Source organism: Acomys minous (genome assembly GCF_964271855.1).
Source record: "Acomys minous genome assembly, chromosome: 4".
Lineage (NCBI taxonomy): Eukaryota > Metazoa > Chordata > Mammalia > Rodentia > Muridae > Acomys > Acomys minous.
In genome coordinates, this window is record NC_140486.1 from 91,842,670 (window position 1) to 91,868,993 (window position 26,324).

The window sequence follows — 26,324 nt, forward strand, 5'->3', positions numbered from 1 at the left end:
AGGAGCATTCAGGACAGTCTGGCTGTAGACAAGATTACTAGTTCAAAGCTAGCCTGAGCTACACAACAAATTCCAGACCTACCTAGGCTATATTATAAGACCCAGTCTTAGAGGGGAAAAATTAATTGTAAAAGGAAAGGAAAAGAGACAAAGGAACAGGGGTGCTTAGTAAAATTCTGTCCATAACCTTCTTTTCTATAACTTCAATATCACGTCCCGTGTTCTTTCAACAGAAATTTGCACTGATTACCCTACTGAGAAACGTCATGCAATCTTTCCAGTATTATTCTTTTCTACATCATTGTTTTCTGAAAAACTTTCTACTCTAGGCATAAATTATTTACGAACTTTATCGTTCCCATTGTTAGGGCAGTATTTTAGATTCAAAATGTATTGCTATAATGTAGACAACTTTAAAACATTAACTGAGCTTTGTGGTTATAAAAAAGTACTACAAGTGCACTGTTCAGTGTTTTGAAAAGAATAAAGAAAATAAACAACTCTTGTTTACCCTCTAATGGGGGGAAGCACTGTATTGCAAAGAGAAAAAAAGGAGGGGGGAAGAGAAAGAGAAGTATCTTCTCTCACTTAGCAATGACTGACCCCTCTTCCACTGTTAAAATTCTTCACAAATATCTTTTTAATATTTGCACTGTGTCATGTCTTTTGATGAAACCATATGTGACTGTTCTCCTGTTATTGGGCATTGAGAATATTGCCGGTTCTGTTCTATGTAAAGGCATATATTCAGCATTATGTTAAACTTAACTATTCCCCTAAGCTCCTTTGGACTTCAAAAAGAATTGCTATGGTTAGGAGCATTGCTGAGATGTGGAGGAATTTAAATTCAGAACATGGCTGCTCTGGCAAGAGATCGCACCCTTGTAGGTAGGTCTGTGTGATCTGGCTAGAATGCAGACACAACAGGCGGTGGTGGCAGACGCCTTTAATCCCAGGAGACAGAGGCAAGCAGATCTCTGAGTTCAAGACCAGCCTGGTATGGAGCAAGTTTCAAGTAAAGATATGCTTAGTTCCAGGTGTGGTGGTATATACCTTTAATCCCAAACAATGTTTGCTTTACTTTCTTTCTTTCTTTTTTCTTTTTAGATTTTTTTCTCGAGGCAGGGTTTCTCTGTGTATCCTTGGTTGCCCTGGACTCACTTTGTAGACCAGGCTGGCCTCGAACTCAGAGATCCACCTGCCTCTGCCTCATGCGTCACTATGCCCGGCTTTGTTTTTCTATTTTGAGGCAAGGTTTCTCTGTATTGCTCTGGCTGCCCTGGAACTCTGCTCTGTAGACCAGGCTGGCCTTGAACTTATAGAAATATGCCTGCCTTTGCCTCCCAAGTGGTGAGATTAGAGGTATGCACTACCATGCCTGGCTTCTTGTAAAGTTAGTTTGTAGAAGGAAGCACCCATGTTTGAAAGTAATGTCTAATTGAGTGGCAGACAAAATGACCAATCAGAGAAAGATGTGACAGAATAGGATATGCAACTCTCAAGAGAGAGGAAAGGGAAGCTACTTAAGGGAGCAGCACAGAGAATGAAGGAGAGGAGACAGTTTTACAGAAAGGGGTCGAGAAGAGAACAAGCCAGAGAATGAGAAGGAGCCAGAAGATTAGAACAGATTGTCAAAGTTAGTGTGAGGCCGGGCTGAGCAATTCAGCCAGCAGCTGAGAGAAGGCTGTTTAAATCACTCAGCTTAGAGAGGAGTTTAAGCCAGAACAGCTGAGTTGGACCAGCCAGCAGGAGTTCAGAAAGAGCTAGAAGGGGTGAGTTTATTCAACAGGAAGTCTTAGAGGCTGAGAACTTTCTAGGTCTAGATTAGATTGTTTGGAGACTAGAAGCTTCCAGGACTAGGCCTAGGTTAGCTGACAGAGGCTGTAAGCCTCGGAGATGACAATAACCTCAGACGAATAAAAGTTACTTTTATACCAAGACTTCTCACTTTCAATCAGTGTGCTTTTCAGAAAAGTTGTACTAACTACCTGCCTCTCGTGGCAGTTGAGGATGTGTGCTCCATGATATACTACTCGCCATGAGAATGAAAACCCTTTGAAATCTATAGTGATTTGAGATCTTGGAAAGTGTCATCTTGTTGCTTCCATTTTCACTTCTTTGATTAATGGGAAGGACTCAACTTAATATATTGGCTATATAATTCTAATTCCTATGATAGAACGTTAACTTTCTATGGCTGTAAAGAACTTCCCACAGTAATCAACTTGGAAAGGGTTTACTCTGTCTCGCAGTTTGGGAGCTCTCTCTCAGCCTATGATCAGTTGGACCCGTTATACCTGGGGCTATGGCAGGGCAGCACGTCAGGGGCAGGGAGCATGGCAGAGCAAAAACACGGAACAGGAGGGCCCAGAGCCCCACAACCCCCTTAGCCGGTATTCCCTAAAGACGTCTCCCTCTCATGTCCCACCCCTTTCAAAGCCTCTACAGGGACCAAGGATTTAACACACAGGCCTTTGGGGACATCCGAGATACGCACAGTAATCGTCTCTTTAGATTTTTTTTTTTTTTCTAGAATCTTTTTCTGCTAGAATCTAGTAGAAAGCGCTACACTTTTATAGACCCAGCTTGATGATCTCTCCACACTAATTTCAAGTGTGTCACGAAATATAACCTAGTAAGGTAATGATGCCTTATCTATGCAGGTTATGGGGATTAGAACAAAAAAAAAAATGGTGGCAGAAGGACACTTTTTGGAACTATGGCTGTCCCAGAGTCTTAGGTGCCAATTTTTATGATTTGTTTGTAGGCTTTCTGATAAATCTTCTGTGCAGGAATCTACCAAATAAAGTGCCACAAGCTGCACTCTCACAGCAGTAAGGCCAACTGCAGACAAGGCTGCTGTGTGGTAATAAAGATCTGGTGCTCTCTTCTGCACACATGCAGGCAAGATGCTGTATAAATAATAAATAAATCTTAAAAAACAAAACACAAGTTGCCAGGCACAGTGGCACACATGCCTTTAATCCCAGCAGAGGCAGGTGGATCTCTGTGAGTCTGAGGCCAGCCTGATCTACATAGCAATTTCCAGGCTAGTCAGAGGTACACAGAGAACACTTATCTTTAAAGGCATATATATTTAATCCTCATTAAATCTTTGATGAAGTGCCTATTGTTCCTATTCTATAGATTTGGAAACAACAAAATTGGGTAAACCTCCCAGGAGCAAGTAACCAAACAAGAATTTAAGCTGAGGTACTGTGGCTTTAAAAATCTTGTTAGAACCATGGTGTTGTGAAAGTGTTTATTATAAAGACAAACACATCACACATTGATATTATTTCTCGGTCCCCGACATTTACACACTTCTCCTTATCAATTTAACCTAATATTTGACTCCTAGCTAAAAGTTAGATTATGTTACCTAAGTAACACATGTCTATTGACTCTTTAAAGGCCTCAATTTTGCTAAGATATTTTCCTGAAGCAAATGAAAAAAAAAAACCTACTTAGTGTTTTATTCTAATCAAATCACTTATAACGTGTGCTATTCTATAACGCTGTACGAGTACGAATCATAATTTATTATGATTACTGAAAATATTTTAAAAGAAAAATCCAGATGTTTCTCTCTAGTTCCATGGATCAAAGAAAAAAAGAAGAAAAACTAAATACGTTTACAACAACACAGCTCAATCTATTTAACCTGCTAAATTAAAAGGTACCTTGCTTTGCACACTACACATATTAACCAGTCTCTGTTTGTCACCCGAACTCAGATTTTTATTTCAGCTTAAGGGGTGGACCTGAGGACTCCTTATCATATTTTTGGTTTTGCTCTAGCTTAGTAAGCTTTTCGCACAAGACCAATTTGTCATTAGTCCTGTGACGTCATTTACTATACATTCAAAATGGGCAGAGTCAACAGAAAGAACAAGCATCCTGTTTCTCTGGGGCTGAAAGCTCTGCTGGGGTTTGGTTTCTATGACCGCTGGGGAGGGGTTACTAAAAACAACGCAGAGAACGGGATCGCCTTATTCAACGACTTTCTAATTTGCGTTTACTTGATTCACACACGCACACAAAAATAAACAGCTGGTCACGTCTTCCCCCCTCACTCATCGCCCACAAATGAAGTGCTGTCCCCCAGCGCGAAATACAGCGCAAAGTAGTGCGAGGTAACAAGACCCGCTACCCTGGGGAGCTCCTGAGAGGTGTCATCCCGTCTCCCTCCCCGCCCCGCCCGAGGCCGCAGCCAGACGGATGCTCACCGAGACTTTGGTCACGCCGCCCGCGCGGCCTGCGGCCCACCCCCGGGAGAGCCAGGACCCAGGCAGCCCGCCGTCCTCACCGTCAGCCGCTCCGCTCCCGCCGCCTACCATCCCGGCCCGGCTCTGTTTACAAGCGGCTTCTCCCGGTCCCACTCTCAAATGCTTCCCCGCCGCAGCCCGGCAGCCAGACCCGGGCAGACAGAGTTCCAGCCCCACAAGGACCGGTCCCCACCTGCAGGCGGAGCAGGCGGCCGGGCGGGGCCTGACCTGCTTATCTCATTGTTCCCTCAATAGCCTTTATCTCATTCCTGGTCGCCTCCCTGCTCCTCCCAACTGTCCGAACCTACCAATTCAGGGTCAGCTATCAGCAGTTGCCAAGGCTAAGAGAATTTCTCAAAAATAATGCTTTCCAAAAGTAGGAACAAACTACTTTTCATCTCTGTTAGGTGCACGGGCATAGTTGAGGCGAAAGGTCTCTAACCCGCCAGTGGATTTCCCAGATAGGACGTGGGGGCGGGGCAGGGGAGAAGGTCGCATCTCCTGAGGTCTTCCAGTAACCAGCCACTTTGCAAGGATGTGCTTGTTCCAGTTGGGCGAATCTTCCTTTCAGCTTCCAGCCTTAATTCTCCACCACAGCATACTTCTCAGTCATTTTCTTAATTAAGATTAACAAAAGGAGGGCGGAGGGTGACGGCGGCACACACCTTTAACCCCAGCATTGGCACTCAAGGAGGCAGATCCAGGTGAACTTTTATGAGTTGGAGGCCAACTTGGTCTACACAGGGAGTTCCAGGCCAACCAGAGCTACATCGTGAGACAGTTTCGTCTCAAAAGCAAAGGCAAGCTCGGTGTCATACATGGCAAATAGAGCACTCGTCTACATCTCTGGGAGTTTATGGCCAGCTTCGTCTACAGTGTGAGTTCCAGGACAGCCAGGGCTATGCAGAAAACCCCTGTCTCAAAAAAAAAAAAAAAAAAAAAAAAGTGGAGGAAAAGTTCTCACATACTTCTTGCCACTGTGTGGACAGCCTCCCGCCTATGAGCTTCCTGTACCACAACAGGGCATGTGTTTATCATCCATGAACCACTACAGGCCAATCACTAGTCTGTAGTTTGCATTGGGCCGTCAGCTTTACCTTGTACCCTGTCATCCAGGAAGGCCTGGATACAAAATAGAAACATCGAAGTTCATCTTGTCCAACCATTGTCCACAGCTACGTTCTTACCTCAAAATTACAGTGTAAGTAGTGGCCTTGTACTAACAGAAAGAGTTCAGGCTGCATAGCTCCCGACCTCATTGGCGTTTACTTGTTGGGGATAGCTCTTCTGTTTTTCCTCTACTCCCTTAGGAAATCTGTACCTACCTCTAAACCACACTGTAAGTATATGTTGTGGGTTCAAGAACAGCCACACATCGACTACTGGAACACCAGACTCAGGTTGATGGAAGTTTATTTGAAAGCTGAAAAAGAACTGACTGGTCAGGGCCACAGTCTGTAAATCAGACTGTGACGTTGGTAACAAGAACTGACCAGTCTGGCCACAGTCTGAATTCAAGAATCAGACCTTGACTTTGGTCTGCTTCTAAGACAGGCTTTTTATAAGAAAAACTGTAACCAAGTAACAACCAGGTAACAAAACCATAAAACCAGGTAACAACCAACCAAATTAGCCATGTAATAACCAGCTAACAAAAATACAACTAGGTATTCAGGTGTAAGAAGCAACATTACATCATTCTGACTAATTAGACAAAGTGTTTCTTTCTTTCTTTTTTCTTTTCTTTCTTTTGTTTTTTTGTTTTTGTTTTTATTTTGTTTTTAGAGACAGGGTTTCTTTATGTAGCCTTGGCTATCCTAGAGTCACTTTGTAGACCAGGCTGGCCTCAAACTCACAGCAGTCCGCCTGCCCCTGCCTCACGAGTGCTGGGATTACAGGCATGCACCACCACACCTGGCGACAAAGCCTTTCTAACTGACCTTTAATTTAATTGGTTCTGTAGTTGGGGGGGACTTCACAGAGTATCCAGCTAACACAGTACACAAAGTTTGAGAAATGAAACCATAGAGACATAATCATTGGAAGGCAGAGCCTGAAAACTTGAACTTAGTTTCACCTTATAATCAAGATGGGGGCTAAAAACAAAAGGGCTATGATTAGACTATATTAAAGGCTGAAGCAGGTCTCAACATATGTAATAAGCGCTAAGCACATCCTACTATCTGTGGTACCTTTATCATGGTCATGGTGTTTGATCCAACAATGGACATTTGTATAAGTTATTTTGTTGCAGGCAAATACATGAGCAAAAACAACTTTAGAGGAAAAGGGCTTACTTTCCTCTTGTAGTTCAAGGGACTAGAGCTTAGCATGGCAGCAGAAGAATGAGACGGGCAGTCACATTGTAGATGCAGTCAGGAAGCAGAAAGGAGACAGCAAATAGGGCTGTGGCTAAGAACCTCATCCCTGTCAACCCACTTCCTCAAGCTGGGCCTCATCACCTCATAGCCCTCCCTCAGCTATGGACTAGACGTGCAAACACAAGAAGGCATTTTACATTCACACCACAAGAGAACGCGACCCAGGCAGAGCCATTCTCTGGAAATTTGTTGTTTGAAATTTTGGAACAAATCTTGCCTGGTGGGTCACAGGGCTAGAAAGATACAGTTGGAGGCTTCCGGTGGCCATCTTTCCTATTGCACAGAGAATATCTTTGTGATGGAGGAAGAAGGTTGAATGGGGTGGGAGGAGGTAAACAGCGGGGGCTCAGTGGAGCTTTGGGGTTGGAGAGAATGGGAAGTTAAGAAAAAGAGCTAGTAACCCTCTCTGAGCCCCAAGATCTCCTTATGTCTGAACTAGCTTACCTCAGACTATGTCACTGACTGAATCAGTGTTTGCTCATTTACAACTAGAAGTGTAACTATCAGAGCACCTTTCCTGCCTTATCTCCAACATACTTCTTTCTTCACATGCTCCAGACACACTTTCAAAAACAAACAAACAGCCGGGCGTGGTGGCGCACACCTTTAATCCCAGCACTTGGGAGGCAGAGGCAGGCAGATCTCTGTGAGTTCGAGGCCAGCCTGGTCTACAAAGAGAATCCAGGACAGCCAGGGCTGTCACACAGAGAAACGCTGTCTTGAAAAACAAAAACAAAACAAAAAACAAAAACAAAGACAAAAAACCACTCTTGGCTACTAGTATTTCCTTTTTTTATTTTTTATTTTTATTTTATTCCTGGCTTATTGGGGTATAATTGAAAGTTTCACTGTATTCCCTTCTATGTCTCCCAAAGGGCAGAGGCTCTGTCATGTTTATGTATGAAGTTTACATACCATTTTCTGTGGTTCTTAATAAACAATTTCAATAAGTGTTTGTTAAAGGCTCAGTGGTACAGCACTTGTTTAGGGTGCACAGGGCCTTAAATTCAATCCCTAGTATTGCATTTTACCCCCGATAAAGGTTGTTAAGATGAAATGGTGGAAGTTGCTTAGTGATAGCAAGGTAGCCTAGCATATATAAGGACCTGGGTTTGAGCACCAGAAACCCCCCCAAAGCAAACTAAAATAAAAGGAAATACCAGATGATATATGAGGAGATATCATTATTACATGCTTTTGTTAGATTTTTTTTTTTTACTTTAATCCCTATTTAATAAAGTATTGCACAGCCGGGCATGGTGGCACATGCCTGTAATCCTAGCACTTGGGAGGCAGAGGCAGGCGGATCGCTGTAAGTTCAAGGCCAACCTGGTCTACAAAGCGAGTCTAGAGTAGCCAAGGCTACACAGAGAAACCTTGTCTCGAAAAACCAAAATATAAAAATAAAAATAAAGTATTGCACAAGCCACTGTAGAGTAAAATAATGCTGCCTTTCAAAAAAACTCTCATAAAAAAAATTAGGACCAGCGATATGGTTTAGTGGGTAAAAGCTCTTGCCACATAAGCCTAACCACCTGTTTTATCTTTGAAATTCACTTTAAAAAACTGGATTCAATGGGATTGCATCTGAAATCCCCAATACTCCTGCTGTGAGAATGATAGAGGTTCTCCCAGAAGCCCTCAGGCCAGCTAGAGAAGGAAAGAGAATCTTCCAGAAGCCTTTAGGCCTTCTAGCCTAGAGTACTCAGCATGGCAGAAAGAAGAAGGAGAGAACCAATTCCAAAAGTTGTACTCTCCATGTGCACATTATGGCATACATGTGCATTAACACACAGGTCATGCACACAACACACATAATATAACAACAACAACAACAGCAACAACAATGAGGAGGAGGAGGAGGAAAAGAGTGAGTTTTTCTAAAACAGTATTTAAACTAGATCAGAAAATAATTATTTATAATGTAAACTTTGCAAACTAAATATATGTATCCTAGTCCTTAAAATATACCCAAGCAAAAAAATGAATACAATGTTCAGTAAGGTCAATATAACATAATCACTTATTTACTTAGGCAAACTAAAGCCATTTGAGATGTATTGTAGTGGCTAGTTTCATGCCAGCTTGACACAAGCTAGAGTTGGTGGAAAGTAAGGAGCCTCAAGTGAGAAAAGGTCTCCATAAGACTGGGCTATCTACAAGGCTGGAGGGCATTTCCTCAGTCAGCGATTGATATGGGAGTGACCAGCTCATAATGGATGGTGCCACCCTGGGCTACTGTTCTTAGGTTCTATAAGAGAGAATGTGGAGCAAGCTATGAGAAGAAAGCTTGTAAGCAGCACTCCACTATGGCCTCCATATCAGCTCCTGCCTCCAGGTCCCTGCCCTTTTAGATTCCTGTCCTGACTTACTTCAGTGATGAACAGCCCTGTGGAAGTGTAAACCAAATAAACCTTTTCCTCCCAACTTGCTTTGGTTATGGTGCTTCATCGAGGCAATAGTAACTCTAACCAAGACAAGTACTCAGATCACACATAGAGCAATTGTCTGAAGTATAAATGAGTGGGCTGTTCAGAGGTAAGCAACCCCAAGACCATAGCCATTATTAAAATGTTGAAAAGAGTCCCCTAAAGGCTGGTAACTGCCTTCTCTCAGGAAACTTTCTATGCACCCCAGAGCTTTCTAAGGAACGTCCTCAGGTTCAGCACCTAGGGGAATCATTCCTGGCACTGTTTGCTGGAATGGTATTTCTAAGCCCCTGGCCTCTCATTATAGCCAGGGCCTTTTCTAATTAGTTGATAGCTAGGTCATTCATGTCTCAAAGTCTTTTGACTATCATTCCTACAAATATAGAATATCGAGTAATTATAATGGAAAAAAACTTTCAGCAAAGAAAAATATTCAATGATTCTCCACCACCACTACTTACCAAAGCTATTTCAATCAGTGTGCTCAAGAATAAGGGATAGGCTCTCTCACCTTTCCCTCCTCCTCCTCCTCTGTTTCTCTCTGTCTCTGTCTCTGTCTCTCTGTCTCTCTGTCTCTCTCTCTCCCCCTTTCCTTCTCTCCCCATGCTCATTTAATAAACTTCTCCATATAAAAAAGAGTAAGAGATAGAAATTATTTTTTAATAAGTCTTTAACCAAGTAATTTGAGTGTGACTAATCAATTAGTACATTCTAGAGAAATTCCTCGTCCTCTAGGTAGAGGACACGGGTTCACAATGAGTCACTATGAAGGAAGACGTATTAAAAACCCTACAAAAGAGAAAATGTGGATCAGAACCATTCTGAATGACTCATTATCAGTTTCCTTCTGTGAAAAATCCAGGAGTCCAACAAAATGTCTACACAAAATGAACAATGTAAAGAAACTTTAAGACCCTCATAGTTTTTTCTTGAAGGTTGAATTTCCCAGAGAACAAAATAGAAAAAAAAAAAAAAAGCTTAGAGTACAGGAAACCAGCATACATGCCAGAAAGGGAAGGAAGCCAGGCAGTGATAGGGCATGGCTTTAATCAGGTGGATCTCTGTGAGTTCGAGGCCAGCCTGGTGTACAAAGTGAGTTCCAGGACAGCCAGGGTTACACTGAGAAACTCTGTCTTGAAAAAAAAAACGAAAAAAAATAAAAATAAAAATAAAACAAAAGAGAAGAAGAAGACGAGGAGGAGGAGGAGGAGGAGGAAAAGGAAGAAGAGGAAAAAGAAGAAAGAAAGTTGAACTGAGCAAGAGAAAAGATATAGCCACGAGGCCCATCTCAAGACAGGGCCCCTTCAAACATTTAGCAAAGATACTAGTTAACCAGAGAATAATAGTATGCTGGCAAACTGGCTCTATGAATAAGAAAAAAAATGTGGGACTGGAGAGATGGCTCAGCGGTTAAGACCACTGTCTGCTCTTCCAGAGGCCCTGAGTTCAATTCCCAGTAACTACACGGTGGCTCACAACCATCTATACTGTGAACTAATGCCGTCTTCTGGCATGCAGACCTACGTGCAGACAGAGCACTATATACATAAAAAAATTAAAAAGAAAGGAAAAATGCATGTGATTAGTGAAATGTCATGAACAATCTGAGCTCTAGATACAAATAGCCAAATTTCCACTTCTATGATACGCAGTACATAGCTTTGGACAAGGCAGTTCTCTGGGGTTGACATCCTGAAGAGGCTGACGGCAGTCTCTCTGTTGGCAGTGTTCCTAGCAGAAGCAGCAAGGAGTCCTCTCTGCTGGAGCATCTAAACAGCACACTGTAGTGTACTGTGCTTGCTAGGGAAACAGTCCCTTACAGTACATTCAGTAGAGCTAAAGTACAAACATATGAGGGGATCTCTAGAAGCCTAAACAGGAAATATCCAGGAACTAAATAGGGTCTGGGCTGGAGAGATGGCTCAGAGATTAAGAGCACTGGCTGTTCTTCCAAAGTTCCCGAGTTCAATTCCCGGTCACCATATGATGACTCACAACCATCCATAATGAGATCTGGTGCCCTCTTCTGGCCTGCAGGAGTTATATGCATGTAGAACACTGTGTACATAATAATAATAAATAAATACATCTTTTTTTTTTTAAAGTTCTGAAAAATCACAGAACCCTAACTGGGCAAGGCTGTCATGCATGGTAGAATACGTTGTGATCTTAGCATCTGGAGGAGGAGCAGGTGTGAGCCGCAGCTACACAGAGAATTCTAGATCAATTTAGGCTACAGCGAGACTCTGTCTGTCTCAAAGCAAGGCTTTAAGCCTGCCCTGAAGGTTAAGTAGAATTGAAGTAGAAAAGCAGAGGAGATTAAGGGAAGCAGTATTGCATTGTGGTTAACACCATGCCTCCAGCATTAGTTTGGGGTCTTATATAGAGCATAAATATGATATTAGAGTCTTAAAGGCTTCTTCTACCCTGGCTAGTTCCCAAACAATTGACACAGACTATAATTTATTTTATAAGCTTTAAAGCACGAGAGATGGGCAGATATCAACCCTCTAAGCTATTTCACTATGTCCTGGCTACACATCCCATGTTATTTGCCTCAATCATTCCTGTCTGGGTTGATTATGTTCTACCAGCCTGTCCTCATGGCCTCGTGCTCAGGGTCCATACTGCCCATGATGAGTTCCCTCTCTCTGGCTTCCTCTCTTCCTGATACATCTTCAGCTTCCTCTCATCTCCTCAAGCCTCATGGTCCCTCTAAGACCCTAAACCCGGGAACCTAAGCCCCACCTACATCTCTCTGCCCAGCCCAGGCAGTCAGCAACTTCATTAACCAATCAGAGATGATTGACATGGTGTCCATGAGAATCGACTCATCTTGGAGTGCCAGTAATTTACAACTAAATGCATCGGTAGCACCAGACCAACTCCTGACACTGACATGATTGGTTTCTCTTTGTCTAAGTTTCCCAAAATTTTCCTAGTTTGAGCCTCTCTTCCTTGTTCTTATAGAACCATCAGCAGCATGACCCTGTCTATCCCTCTTTGCCTCCCTAGAGGCTCTCCTTCCAATATTATCAACATAGACATTTGCGAACTCAGTTTCCAACCTGTGAGCTACTAGGGACACATTCAAACCATTCCAGGGACATACTGACATCTGGTCAGCCCTCAGGAAGACAAGCCCTGAAAGAAAAGACCCTCAGAGCATGTCTACAAAGCTCCTAGGAAGGGAATTCCAAAGCTATAGATACTTAGTGAGGAAGAATTGTGGTGTGTGTGGGGGGGGGGGCGGTGTTGGCAGGCTATTACCTGTTGACCTGGGAAAGATGTAGCCAGAGGAATCCAGAATGGGTGCCCTAAGCATAGACCTTGTTCAACAGGCCAGATGCTCAGATCCACGGATATTTGGGAGGTTCTACTGATGATCATCAGTAGAACTGATGATCAACACTTTAAAGTTTACTCTCTCTCTCTCTCTTTCTCTCTGTGGTGTGTGTGTGTGTGTGCGCTCGCGCGTGTGCATCGCATCATGCATATGCAGGTCTGAGGACTACTCTGTGGAGATGTTTCTCTCCTTCTATCTTTACTTGGGCTCTGGAGAATGAACTCAGGTTGTCACGCTGGTTCTGCAAACACTCTTACAAGGTGAGAGCATCTTACTGGCATAAGATTAAGTGTTAAAGGAAACACGCCATCTTTAATACAATGGGACTGCAGTAAGTAAGTGCTGTTGCAAAGGAGGCCCCTCTGCTTTAGAAAAACGCACTAGACTAGGACTTGGGACTTCTGAATTATGATTGGAACCAACAAGTCCAGAATCAGAAAGCATACTTATCGTGCTTTTTTTTTTCTTTATTACATCAAGCTCACTGACCAACCCTAGCAAGATCTAGTGAAGAATTTCAATTTTGAATGTCAATAATTATGATTTCAAAATTCCATTTGAGTTCTAAAATATTTAAAAGTGGTTAGTTTCTTTTCATCATTTTCAAGTCTAACGCACTGCCCAGTCCTATCTCTAAATGAGAAATCCCTTTTTTCTTTTTCATGTGACCTAACCCCTCCCCCATGCCCTTACCCTAAAGCCCAAATGAAGTTTTACCTTGTTCAGTTTTTTTTTTTTAAATCAGACTTAAACTGACAGACACAAAAGAACTGAGCTCTCCAAACTCAGAGATTCCTTCCAGCAGGCAGATGTCTTATCACACACATTTTTGGGTAGCAATGGTCTATGGACAAAAAAAACCCAGCATCTCTCAAATAATTTTGCAAATCCATGCTCTTGAAAAGGTAACACTTAAATTTAAATTAAGTCACACAGACACAGCACATCCTTATGGGGTCAGGACAGTGGAAGGCAGGTTGAAGTGAAAGCCTTGAGACCCAGAGTGGAGTTCTTAAGTTTTCCTGGTAGGACATTTGTTGCCAGGTTGTCTTTCTAGAATACAGGACCCAAAATTGTCCCTTGTGCTCTCTTGGCTACACTGGATTATTCTTCCCTGGAGTGGCCATGTCATGTATATGTTGAGGGGAAATGGCTTGGTGACCTGGATCTGCTAATGCATTTGTGTAACTGGAGGGAACATCAGTTTCTTTAGGCTTAGGCTGTTCGTTCTAAATCACCAGGTAGATCATCCTGAAACCCTTGAAAAAAAGGTCCCACCGACAAAGGCAGGCACAACCGGCTTACAACCGACTGTGTTTTCAACAGCATTTCTTACCATCCTTCTACACATTTTCATTACAAAGTAGCTGATGGCTGAACTTACTTTCACACTGGAGAATTCCATCCTTCTGGATGACTGTGGTTGTCCTTTTCCCAGATTCTGTGCCAAGGGTAAAATCTGACTTTAAATGCAATCTAGTATTCTAGTTATTATTGGCTATTCAAGAGGACTCGAGGCAGAGAATGATTTCCCTGCCTGGATTCCCTTAGTATATTTTGCAAACCCTCAAAGCAAGAAAGTAGCCAGGCCCCTGCCTGAGGAGCTTCAGCAGCCAGTGTCTCCTTTCCACCCCACCCCCTTTCCCTAACAGTACTTATGGTCATTTTAGTCATTTTCTAAGGGTTTACATTCCCAGACCTGAGGAAGGAGATTGCCCAGACCCTGCCCTACAAGAAAAATCCCACCAATCCCTGAGCTCCTCCAAGCTCAGGACTTGAAATACCACCAATTCTCACGCTAGAAATATAGGCCAGGAAAGCCCCCTAATAAATCCTATATAAGCCCTGCCTTCTATTCGGTTCCCTGCTGTCTTCTCCTGGGGGCAGAGGCAGATGCCATCGGACCTGTCTCTCCCAATAAATCTCTTCTTATGAGACTTGCTGCCTGGTGTGACTCTTTCATCGGAAGGAAGATGTCAGGAACTGAAGAAAGGAAGAAGTGGAACAGGACTGAGGCTCCTGAGCTCCTCAGCTCAGCTGGAGATACCCTCACCTGGGAGCTGCAGTGCTGAAGACGAGGAGCTGTTACACTGTAGCACTCCAGCTCAGCCAGGGACATCCTCCCTCCGGGCTGCAATGCCTCTGCTGAGGAGGCTTTCTCTCAGAGCTCTTTGGTTCCTGGGCTCCCAGAATACCTTTCCATCTGAGCAGGGATGCCAATGGGGAGTGACAAGTAGGAAAGAGGGCTATCGAAGGGAAGGTTTAAAGATTTTGGGACTCTTTTCCTGTAACATTTGCATTTTAGTAATGTCCAATTCTTCTAGATGGCAGACATTTATTGGAGTGACTTTCTATTCATACTGCTTTGGAGCCTTAATACTCCCGTGGGACAGGGGCATGTTTACAATGACATCCTACAGAAAATGGATAGCACTGGAAGTCATCCTGCCAAGGAAAACGAGCCAATCCCGGAAGGACAAACAATGCCGTATCTTCTCCTATCAGTGGGATCCAGTCTTAGCTACATGCGCGTACATGCACGCCTTCGAACACACACACACACACACACACACACACACACACACACACGAGCACATGTACACTCACACGAGAAAACAAAAGGGGATAAACTATTTGTGGAAAGGAAGGAGACAGATGGAGGAAGATGGCTAGGGAGTGGGCAAATGTAAGCAAAGTACGACAGAGTAAAGTGTCATGATGAAACACATTATTTTGTACACTAAAAAAAATTATAATAAAACCTAAGATTACACTCTATAGAGAGGTGGATAGAAAAGGAGGCATCATCTTTAGCACCTTACAGGAAGGACTTTCCTATTTCCAGGACGGACACAGGAACCGAGTGTGTTTAACTCCCTTCTGCTGAAGGAAGTAAAGAAGAAAGAAAACAATATTAATACCTGATCTCCACAAAAGGCTCTGTCTTAGTCTCTCTCTCTCTCTCTCTCTCTCTCTCTCTCTCTCTCTCTCTCTCTCTCTTTTGCGCTCTCTCTCTCTCTCCTCCCCCTTCCCTCCCTCCTTGGCCAGTAGACACACACAGAGCTCTTCTATCCTTTAGCTAATGGGATTGGCACCGCTTAAAGCAGACTGCTAGGTCATTGTCTACGACCACAGCAAGAGAAACATTATTTAAAGACCATTCAGACCCAAAAAGAAGCGGCTGAGCAGTGTAATTATGGGAGACCCTCCATTAACTAGGGCGTCTTTGCTCTTTGTCTGAGTTGGTTTAATAAGGCCCGCTAATGGGGCTGTGGGGGGAGGGAGAGCACTAATGGCTCTAAAACAGCCCCTTGTTGGCCCCTTTGTCCAAAAGACTGTCTCTAGAGATGCTGTGGCCAAAGCCAGAAGTTACCTTTCTGCAAAACAACTTTCACAAAAACTTAGTGTGGACCCCTGCTTACTCAGGACTCCCGATTGTCAGAATTAGGAAACATGTTTGTCTTCCTTGCTCTCTCTGATTCCAATGCCACTCTCCCCAGGGCCCCCCTCTTTGGTCCTTTGCCATTGGGTCCTTGGGAACTTGTCCCAGGAAACAGTAGTGCTCGGCGGCCATGAAACAGAACCACAATCCCGAGGAACGTGTCTCAGTTGCTGCGTCTGCTCATTTTCCTGAATTCTAGCCTAGAAAAATGGCCTGTCCCATCATTCCTTTAAAAATCAAAGCTGAAGCCGGCCGTGGTGGCAGGCAGATCGCTGTGAGTTCGAGGCCAGCCTGGTCCATAAAGAGAGTCCAGGACAGCCAAGGCTACACAGGGAAACCCTGCCTTGAAAAACCAAAAACCAAACCAAAAACCAAACTAACCAAAACAACAACAACAACAAAAAACCCACGAAGTTGGAAGTCAGTCAGGTGTTTATTTAGTGTGGTAGCCTCCATTCAAACTGCTGTGCGGTACCCACCAGCTAGCTGCCAACCAAAAGCCGCCAGTGCTCAGCTCTCCTTGGACGCTTGAGCCTGCACCACAGGAGCTCATGTTTTACTAGTTTGGCCACAGTTGTTGTTGTTGTTGCCATTTTTTGTTTTGGTGTTAGTTTTTCTTTTCTTTTCTTTTTAAGATTTATTTATTATTATGTATACATTGCTCTGCCAGCATACCAGAAGAGGGCATGAGATCACATTATAGTTGGTTGTGAGCCACCATGTGGTTGCTGGGAGTTGAACTCAGGATCTCTGGAAGAACAGTGCTCTTAACTTCTGCACCCTCTCTCCAGCCACTGATGTTGGTTTTTCAAGACAGGCCTTCTCTGTTTGCCCTGGCTGTCTTGGAACTTACTCTGTAGACCAGGCTGGCCTCGAACTCAGAGATCCACTTGCCTCTGTCTCCCAAGTGTTGGGATTAAAGGCTTGTATGCACAGCCTAGCTATGCTGTCACTTCTTTTCCTCCCCTTGTTCAACCCTGACCTGAGCTCTTCCATCTGCTCCCCTCTGAACAGCCTTGTAACAGTGGGGCAAAGTACCATCAGCACTCACCTCGTCCCCAACCCTCACCCCATCCATTCCCCTATGATACCACAGCAGCTGGTTCCAAACAGAAACTTAGTAAAGTATTCCGAGGCTTCCTGCTGCCCCTACGATTTCTTTTCTTTTCTTTTTGGTTTTCTTTTCTTTCTTTCTTTTTTCTTTTTCTTTTTCTTTTTCTTTCTTTCTTTTTTTTTTTTTTTTTTTTTTGAGACAGGGTTTCTCTGTGTAGCTTTGGCTGTACTGGACTCACTTTGTAGACCAGACTGGCCTCGAACTCACAGCAATCCTCCTGCCTCTGCCTCCCGAGTGCTGGGGTTAAAGGTGTGCCTGGCTGCCCCTACGATTTCTTAACACCAGCTATGAGATCCACACAGAGTCTGCTCTTTCATCCTCTCTAGCAACTACTTAGAGCTTGCTCCCATCAGCTGGCAGCTCCTCTCACTGAAACCTTTTACAACGCCATTGGCACACTAATTCATTTGGAGCTCAGGGCCTTTGCACATCTTCCTACCTTGGCAGCCTCCACTCCTTCAGCTCTCCCTGCTCAGTCATGACCTTCAGAAATGTGTTTCTTTCCTACCCTTTCAAGGCTGACGAGTTAATGCATGGCACTTAGAGTAATTGGATCTTTACAATTACCAGAATGCTTTTATGTTAATAGGTACCTTCCTATGAGGCTTCAAATTTCATGATAATGATCCTGAGTTTCACAAATAATAATTACATCTGGTTTTGTTTGTCAGATTTTTTTTCTTTTAACGCATGATATCCTTGAACTCACTATGCACACAGGCTGGCCTTGAACTCCGATCTTCCTGCCCCTATCTCCCAAGTACTGAGACTGAAGGGGTGTGCCACCAAACTCAGTTGCAACTAGATCTGGTTTTTATATTCTATTACATCCTATATGCCTAAGACAGTATTTGTGACCCAAGTGTTTAATAAATAGTTATGAGCTGGGCCTCTATAATCTTAGCACTTTGGTAGCTGAGACAGGATGCTTACAAGTTCAGTGACAAGCTGGGCTACATAGTATGTATGTTTAAGACCAGCCTGCCAAGATGCTGGCATAACAAGACTTGGACTTAAAATAAAGAGTAAACAAGTAAATAAACGAATGTTTAAGATGCAATAGACTCTGTCCCATTCCTTGTGCCCATCTTTAATTTATTGATAAAGCTTGCTGCCTGAGAGGCTCTGATGACTGCTGTTTTTGATGACACTTGCATCCCTGTTTTCCTATTTGATGTGAGGACTGAAACATGCTCTCTAGAAGATTAAGGCATTTCCTTGTTTGGGGGCTAGAATCAGAAACAGATTCTTAACTCTTCCTGAAGGATTTTTATGAGTTTGAGGCGAGCCTGGTCTACAAAGTGAGTCCAGGACAGCCAGGATTGTTACACACAGGAAACCCTGTCTTGAAAAACAAAAACAACAAAAACAAAATAAAACAAAACAAAACAAAAAAGAAAGAAAGAAAAACCACAAAGCAATAAATACACACACACACACACACACACACACACACACACACACACACACACACACATCATGAGATGGGGAAATGGTTCATTTGGTCATCTCTACTGTGCAAGGACAAGGACCTGAGTTCAGATGCCCCAGGGCCCAGTATCTGCAACCCCAGTGCTAGGGGCTCAAGGCAGAGGTGGTGGGGTCCCTGGAGCTCACTGGCCAGCCATTCTAGCTTGAATCAATGAACTGTAGGCTCAGCGAAAACCTCTACGTCAGAACACAAGGTGGCACGTCAGGTGGGGTGGCACACACTTTTAGTCTGAGGCAGTGGCACATCAGGTGGGGTGGCACACACTTTTAGTCTGAGGCAGTGGCACATCAGGTGCAGTGGCACATACTTTTAGTCTGAGGCAGAGGCAGGCTGATGGAGTTTTGTACTAGTTAGGGTTACCCAGTCAGATCCTGTCTCAAAAAGGAGACAGGGCACGGTAGCATTTGTCTTCAGTCCCGTCACTCGGAAAGAGGAGGCACGAAGGGTCTCTATGAGGCTGAGACCAACGTGGTTTAAACAGCAGGTTCGAGGCCAGCAAGGACGAGTAGACCTTGTCTCTAAAAGGATTATTTTTTTAATTAATTTATTTATTTTTGGTTTTTCGAGACAAGGTTTCTCTGTGTAGCCTTGGTTGCCCTAGACTCACTTTGTTGATGGCCTCGAACTCACATTGCTTCACCTGCCTCTGCCTCCCGGGTGCTGGGATTAGAGTCTCGTGCCACTACACCTGGCTCTAAAAGCATTTTTTTTTAAAGGTTTAGAATGATCAAGGAAGACACCTGACGTGGATTTCTGGATGGCATACAAACACAAATGCACACATGCCTGCACCTACTCATGCACAGAAACATATCACACACTACACACACATACACACACACACACACACACACATACACACACACACACACAATCTCAAGACCCACTAGCAAAGAGAATGGAAGGTCTTGTTGAGGAAAGTAGTTGTAGATTAGAGAGCTTAGGCACCCCAGGCATTACAGAGATAATGGAAGGGATCACCCCCACAGTCTGTGATTCCCCACGAGGAAACGAGAGTTTTCTACTGGCGGGAGAGAGACATGAACCTCAGTAAGTGCAGGGAGGCAGCATGACTGGGCGTGGGTTCTGTTGCTGTTGCTGTTGCTGTGAGATGCCCTGGAGTGACCACCATCAAGTCAGGCCACTTGCAACCACTGAGCACTCAGTGCCCCCACATTCCAGGGACCGTCTGAGTGCTGCATCCAAACACTCCACTTAGAAGTCAGTCGCAGACTTGAGGCTTCACACTCATCCTGGCTGCCTAGATTTAGAATACTCTATTATTACCAAGATGCCTCAGCTGAACTCAGAAGTCTGCCAATTTAGTGGAAACTGATTTCATCTGGAAGCCAAAAAAAAAGCTTTTTATGATTTTTGTAAAAAATGTGTTCTCAGAAAACCTTAGGCCCTGGAAGAAATTGCCCTCATTCATGATGCGAGGGTATTTATCAGTTGTTTACCCACTTAGAGGCAGAAGATGACCTTCTTAAGTTCCAGAGAGATTCATGCTTTGAATGTGGTAATATATGATTTTAATGCACTTCATCACACAAACAGAAATTTTAATATACAAAATAGTAAAATACAAAAGAATAGAATCATGAAATCATCTTGGCCTACAGAAAATTAGTTGCTAAAGCAAGAATTATAACACTTTGATAGGCCCTCAGCCAAGCTTCTCTCTCTTTCTCCCCCACATGCCGCCCCCTCTGTGTGTGTGTGTGTGTGTGTGTGTGTGTGTGTGTGTGTGTGTACTCATGCATTGCAATAACAGGCATGCTTGCTGTCATGATCAACTTTTTATGTGGGTGTCAGGATTTGAACTCAGCTCTTCATGTTTAGTATTAAGTATTTTTACCCACTGAACCATCTTCCCAACCCTCTACTTCATCATCATCATTATCACCACCACCATCATCATCACCACCATCATCACCACCACCACCATCACCATCATCACCATCACCATCATCACCATCACCACCATCACCATAATACCATTACCATCACCATCACCACCACTATCACCACCACCACCATCACTGCCACCATTGTCGTCATCCTCCTCCTCCTCCTCTCCTCCTCCTCCTCCTCATCATCAAGAGATAGGGTTTCCACTGATTTGGAGCTTACCTTTACAGCAAACCCAACTGACCAGAAAGCCTCTGGGATCTTGCCGTCTCTTGTCTCCAACAGTGAGACCCCCACAGATGCTTGTTGCCGTAATTGTGATTAGATCTGGGGACCTGAATTCAGGCCTTTGTGCTTATGAGGTAAGCGTTTTACCCTCTGACCCCAAGCATCCCCTTCCTTTCCTTTTCCTTCCTTCTTTTCTTATGTTAGCCTTTTCTGTGTGGGTATGTGCATGTATGGTGTGGTTTAGTATGTGTGTGATGTATGTACTTACTAATGAAGGTCCGTGTGTGTGCGTGCGTGCGTGCGTGCGTGTGTGTGTGTGTGTGTGTGTGTGTGTGTGTGTGTGTGTGTGTGCGCTCGCGCACGCCTACATATTTGGAGGACAGGGACAGATGTTGGATGCCTTTCCTTCATTGGTCTCCATCTTGTTTTTTGTTTGTTTTGTTTTGTTTTTTGAGACAGGGTTTCTCTTGTCCTGGACTGTCCTGGACTCACTTTGTAGACCAAGCTGCCTCAAACTCATGCCTGCCTCTGCCTCCTGAATCCTGGGATTAAAGATGTGAGCCACCACACCTGGCTCCATCTGTATTTTTGTTACGGGTCTCTCATCAAACCTAACGCTCATCTGATTGGGCTAGGCTGGACCACCACCTATCTCTGTGCCCTCCAGTGTTGGAAAATTTTACATTGGTTCTGGGATTCTGAAACCATGTCCTCATGCTTGGATGCCAGGCACTTCTTCATCAAGCCATCTTCCTAGCTCCCTAAGCATCTTTCTTAATGGGACCTTCTCATACCATCACAGTAGAGGCCTCGTCTTGGGTTTTCTAGTCTCCTGAACTATCAGAAACATGCGCACACCTCATGGCACTCCTATTCTGTGTGGATAAGTGTGTAAGCAATGGCATTCTTGACAGCATCTGAACAGACCAGTGCATTGTGTTTAAATTTTTTTCTGTGTTTTACCCACACGTATGTCTGTGTGAGGATGTTGGATCCCCTGGAACAAGAGTCACAGACAGTTGCAGACAGTTGCGAGCTGCCTTGTGAGTGCTGAGAATTGAACCCAGGTCTCTGGAAGAGCAGCCAGTGCTCTTAACTGCTGAGCCATCTCGTCAGTGCAACAATGCATTGCATTTCCAGCTTCTCCTGAAGCCATCTTGTTGCATTCTCCTCATTTCATAGCACATAAAGCTTGTGCTTATGATGGCTACAGGTCTCCCGAAGTTTCTTCTACATCAGAGGCCATTTCCTTCATCCTTTTCTGCATTCGCCTCTATGTCACAGTGTTTTGCTCTCCTTCCTCTTCCAGAAATACAGTAAGTGACATCTATGCTGAATGAAGGGCCCTTACCCCCAAACATGTTCTTTAGCCCATTAAGCAAGTGGAATGATCCCCGAATGCTGTCGCCAGGTGAAGTGTGGAGAAAAGGTCACTTGAGGAGCCTTCAGATGAACCCCCAGGGCTGAGCCAGCTTCCCCTATGCTTTCTTGCAGGGGGCATCTTTTACAGGTACCCACTCCTTGATCTCTTGAAATCCAAGGAGAAAGCTGTCTTTTACCTCCGTAACATTCATGCCACTACGGCACCACGAGCATCTCATGCCCAGGCAGTCACTACTGTAACTCGCAGAGTTCACAGCTGGGCAGAACTGTTGACAACTTTCCTCCCCCAGCATCTGCCAAGCACCTCTGGCATAATGGAAGCTAGCTAGCCAGCAGGGAGGATGTTTCCAGGTTGGCTTGGTTTCTCCATGTCTTGTGCTCAACTCTGTTGGTCTTCAGCAATGGGGTCTTACCATCAAGTTACGGTGAGTAACCAAGAGCTATGGCAACAGCCCGCACTGTTTATGGCATCTCTAAGACTATTTCCCAACATCTGAAAGGAGGGTATTCCACATAGGACACTGGGCTGCTTGGTACCCTTGGGCTTCTGGAAGGACAGTGCCCTTCTGTGTATGTGATCCAGGTGAATTTATATATATGTGTACACACACACACACAGAGGTCTCTGACAGCTGAAGAAGAACAAAATATATCTGTAAACTAATTTATTCAAGGAGGAACCAACTAAGGTCGTTCAGCATTAGACATGCTCTTTGAACTTTAATTTTTCATACCCAAGAATGGCAGAAAAGTCTTGTTTACTTTTTGATGGCTTATAGTTTCAGTAATTTGCTTCAAATCAGTAATGTAGACATCAGACCATCCATGTATGCTGTCACTTTCTGTTTCTTGGCTGTGCATCAAATATGACCCAGCTGTCTCATGTTCCTGCTATCTTGTCCTCCTCACCAAACTATAAGCCAAAACAAACCATTATTTTATTTTTGTCAGATTCTTTGTCATATCAAGAATAAAGTAACTAATACAGTACACACATATTTGTGTGTTATATGAGTGCATGTGTATGTATTTGCATGCATATATGAGTGTCTGCATGTATGTACATATGTGTATGTGTGTGCATATATATGCATGTGTGTCTGTGTGTATGCATGTGAGTGTGTATATTTGTATGTGTGTGCATGTATATGAATGTGTGCATGTATATGTATATGCAGAAGTGTGTGTGCATTCATATGTGTGTGTATGTATGTGTGAGTGTGTGTATGCACAAGCATGTGTGTACCTGTGTGCATATGTATGTGTTTGTGTGTGTGCATGTATATGTGTTTGTAGGAGTGTGTGTATGTGTGCTTGTGTGTATATGTGTGTGAATGTGAGTGCATCTTTGTGTGTATGTGTGTGTGTTTGTGTGCCCTTAAGCATGAGCTGGTATGTGGGAAGATGGATCCTCATACGTGCTAAGCATATACTTTGAGTTACACCATAGAGCAACACTTTCCCATCTATAATATTTTGGCAGCTTCCACCAGAGTAAGACTAATGGACTGGTATAACAGGTGGATAGGTAGGAAAAAGATAGATTGATAGATGATAGACAGATGATAGATGATAGATAGATAGATAGATAGATAGATAGATAGATAGATATAAAAATACTCTGTGCAAGCAGTTCAATTGATGGTTTTACTTGGAAATAACTGACTGTATATTGGGACTTTTACCCAGTTCAGTTCTTATCCCATAATCAAAACTGTTTCTAGATTATCCAAAGTGATAGGAAATAAAGAGAAAAAAACCAGTGGCACTCGCTCTTGACCCCTCATACCTCTTAATTTTGAAGTTGCCTTATCAGAATCATAAAATAAAGTTATTTTCCTGCAATTTCTCTCCAAAATATTTGGATTATACACAAGAGCGACTAAATGAATAGTTTGAATCCACCTCGAACACGGCCAGTTGCTAGAGAAAAGCTTAGAGAACGGAATCCAAATGTCCTTGGAGTACCTGGAAATTACACCTGGCAGCCAGCAACCTTTTGTGTGTCTTTGTCATACTTTGTTTTCCTCGCAGCAGGCTTTCAAGGGTACCTTTATCACACTGATTACTAAATTAGTGTTGGATTTAATGAGAGAGACCTGTCCTTTTATTTGTGCCTTTTCCCTTCTTCTTCTTCTTACTTGAAAAAAGAGAAAAGGATCAGCATCACAAAAGCTTTGTACATTTCTAGTTTGCTTTTGATGATGTGACCATTTGCTCTCATCCATCTCCATGGTAATAGGCTTCCTCCACCCCCACTTCTCCGAGCCTCGAGGCTTCAGGAGTGAGGAGAGTTGCATGCTAAAATAATGCAGAGAAACAAATTGGTCTCTGTAAATAGGCCCTAGGCTTCAAAGCCTTTGAATTTTCTTCAGAATGTGATCCATTTTTCCCCCCTGAGCTTGAAAATAGGAATATTGCAGATAAAATATTTGAAAGTAAAAATTTGCATCTTAACGAACACATCTCAGTAAGTACCCATATTCCAAAGTAAGACTTGGACAGGATTCTAAAATTGGAAAAAGCTCAAGCTTCATTTGGTCCAACGTATAGACACTTGAGGAAACTGAGGCTGAAAGAAATTGATTGTCTTGTATTCAGTCATAACTTGGGGCTGGAATTTATGGCTCCCAGCGTAACCCTTCATCTGTTCCTATTATTGTAATAACACCAGTAATGTTAGTAACAGTAGCTGTCACTCATATTTATAATAAATATAGATATACTATAAAAGACATAATAAATAGAAGATATACTGAAAAATAAAAGTAATTATTATGCCCATGCTGAACAACTTTTTACCATAATTCAAAGGGTTTTGTTGTAGATTAAGATAGGGTTGCACATGCCAGGCAGGTATGGTGGCACATGCCTTTAGTCCCAGCATTCGGGAGGCAGAGGCAGGCAGATTGCTGTGAGTTCTAGGCCAGCCTGTGAGTCTAAGACAGCCAAGGCTACGCAGAGAAACTCTGTCTCCAAAAACCAAAACCCAAAACCCAAAACCAAACCAAACTAAACCAAAACAAAACAAAAAAACCCCAAAACAAACAAAACAAACAAACAAACAAACAAAACAAAAACAAAAACAAAAGATAGGGTCACTATGTAACCCTGACTGGCCTTGGATTCACAGAGCACCTCTATCATATCTGGTTTTTAACTTGATGAGTTTTATTTTTTAATTTCAACACTAATATTGTTTTAATCAATCTTATAGAACGCTAGTGTCTGAAACTTTGAAAAAGGATCAAATGACCACTTACTATAACTTTTTATACATCCTAAAGATTTTCCTGGAAACAAGTCTAGCTAAAATGAGAGGACAATAGAAACAGAATATAGTTTATACTGGGACATTAAAACTCAGTAAGAAGCCAGGCATTGGGGCGCACACCTGTAATCCCTGCACTTGGGAGGCAGAGGCTGGTGGTTCTCTGTGAGTTTGAGACCAGCCTGGTCTACAAAATGAGTCTAGGACACCCAAGGCTACACAGAGAAACCTCTCTTGAAAAACCAAAACAAACCAAACAAATAAAAAAACTCAGTGGGAAATGCTTGAATAACACCTTTGATTTTTCCTCTAATCTTCTTCCTTCTGTTGTGTAGGTTTGTCTATCTCTTCCCGTCACTCCAGAGTTCAGCCAGGCAGCAAGTCTTCACACCTGTCCTTTGAAAGCATCCCCACTCCTCCACGTCTCATCTCCACAGCAGACCCGTGGGTCTCAGTCCCACCATCTCTTGTATGAGCAACACAATGACTCCTGATGCACCTTCACGTTTTCTCCATGGCAGCCAGATGTAAAGCATCCATCAGATCATGCACACCACCTCCCTGCTAAAAAGCGTCATTTCTACAAAACAAAGTCCAAGCTCCTCTCAACAAGAATGCCTACTTGCTGGGCAGTGGTGGTACCTGCCTTTAGTCCCAGCACTTGGGAGGCAGAGGCAGGTGGATCATTGTGAGTTCAAGGCCAGCCTGGTCTCAAAAAGAAAAAAAAAAGCCTACTTGATACAGGCATGCTGACCTGTCTCTTCCTCCTTTTCCTCTCCTGCCTCATAGCTCTCCATAATACTTCTTGCTTTCCAGATATTCCCAGTGTGTACATGGGCCTTGCGTAAGGACTCTCCTTGGTTTTTGTTGTTTTACTTTTGGACCCACAACTATTTTAATTACCCACAGCATGCAAGTATGCCCAAAGGCACTATTGCAGGAGGGCTTTCTCCCACCCTCCTATCCAAAATGGCATCTTGAGCCTCTTCTCTTTCCTATTCTTTTGTGGTCCTTATCATGAGCTAAAATTATGTTGTATCACTTAATGAGTTTGTCTTT

General features: G+C 43.4%; 1 protein-coding gene across 3 annotated transcripts in view; it reads right to left on the minus strand.

Moving 5' to 3' along the window:
* PLEKHM3 (pleckstrin homology domain containing M3) overlaps positions 1-4,477 on the minus strand; it is a 160,543-nt gene extending 156,066 nt beyond the window's left edge. For 2 of the 3 annotated variants that reach the window (XM_084779290.1, XM_084779292.1), the window contains exon 1: positions 4,230-4,477. The gene's annotated coding sequence lies outside the window, so the exon portion shown is untranslated. The remainder of the gene's footprint in view (positions 1-4,229) is intronic. The other variant, XM_084779291.1, reaches the window with a different exon arrangement.
* Positions 4,478-26,324: the final 21,847 nt, after the last annotated feature.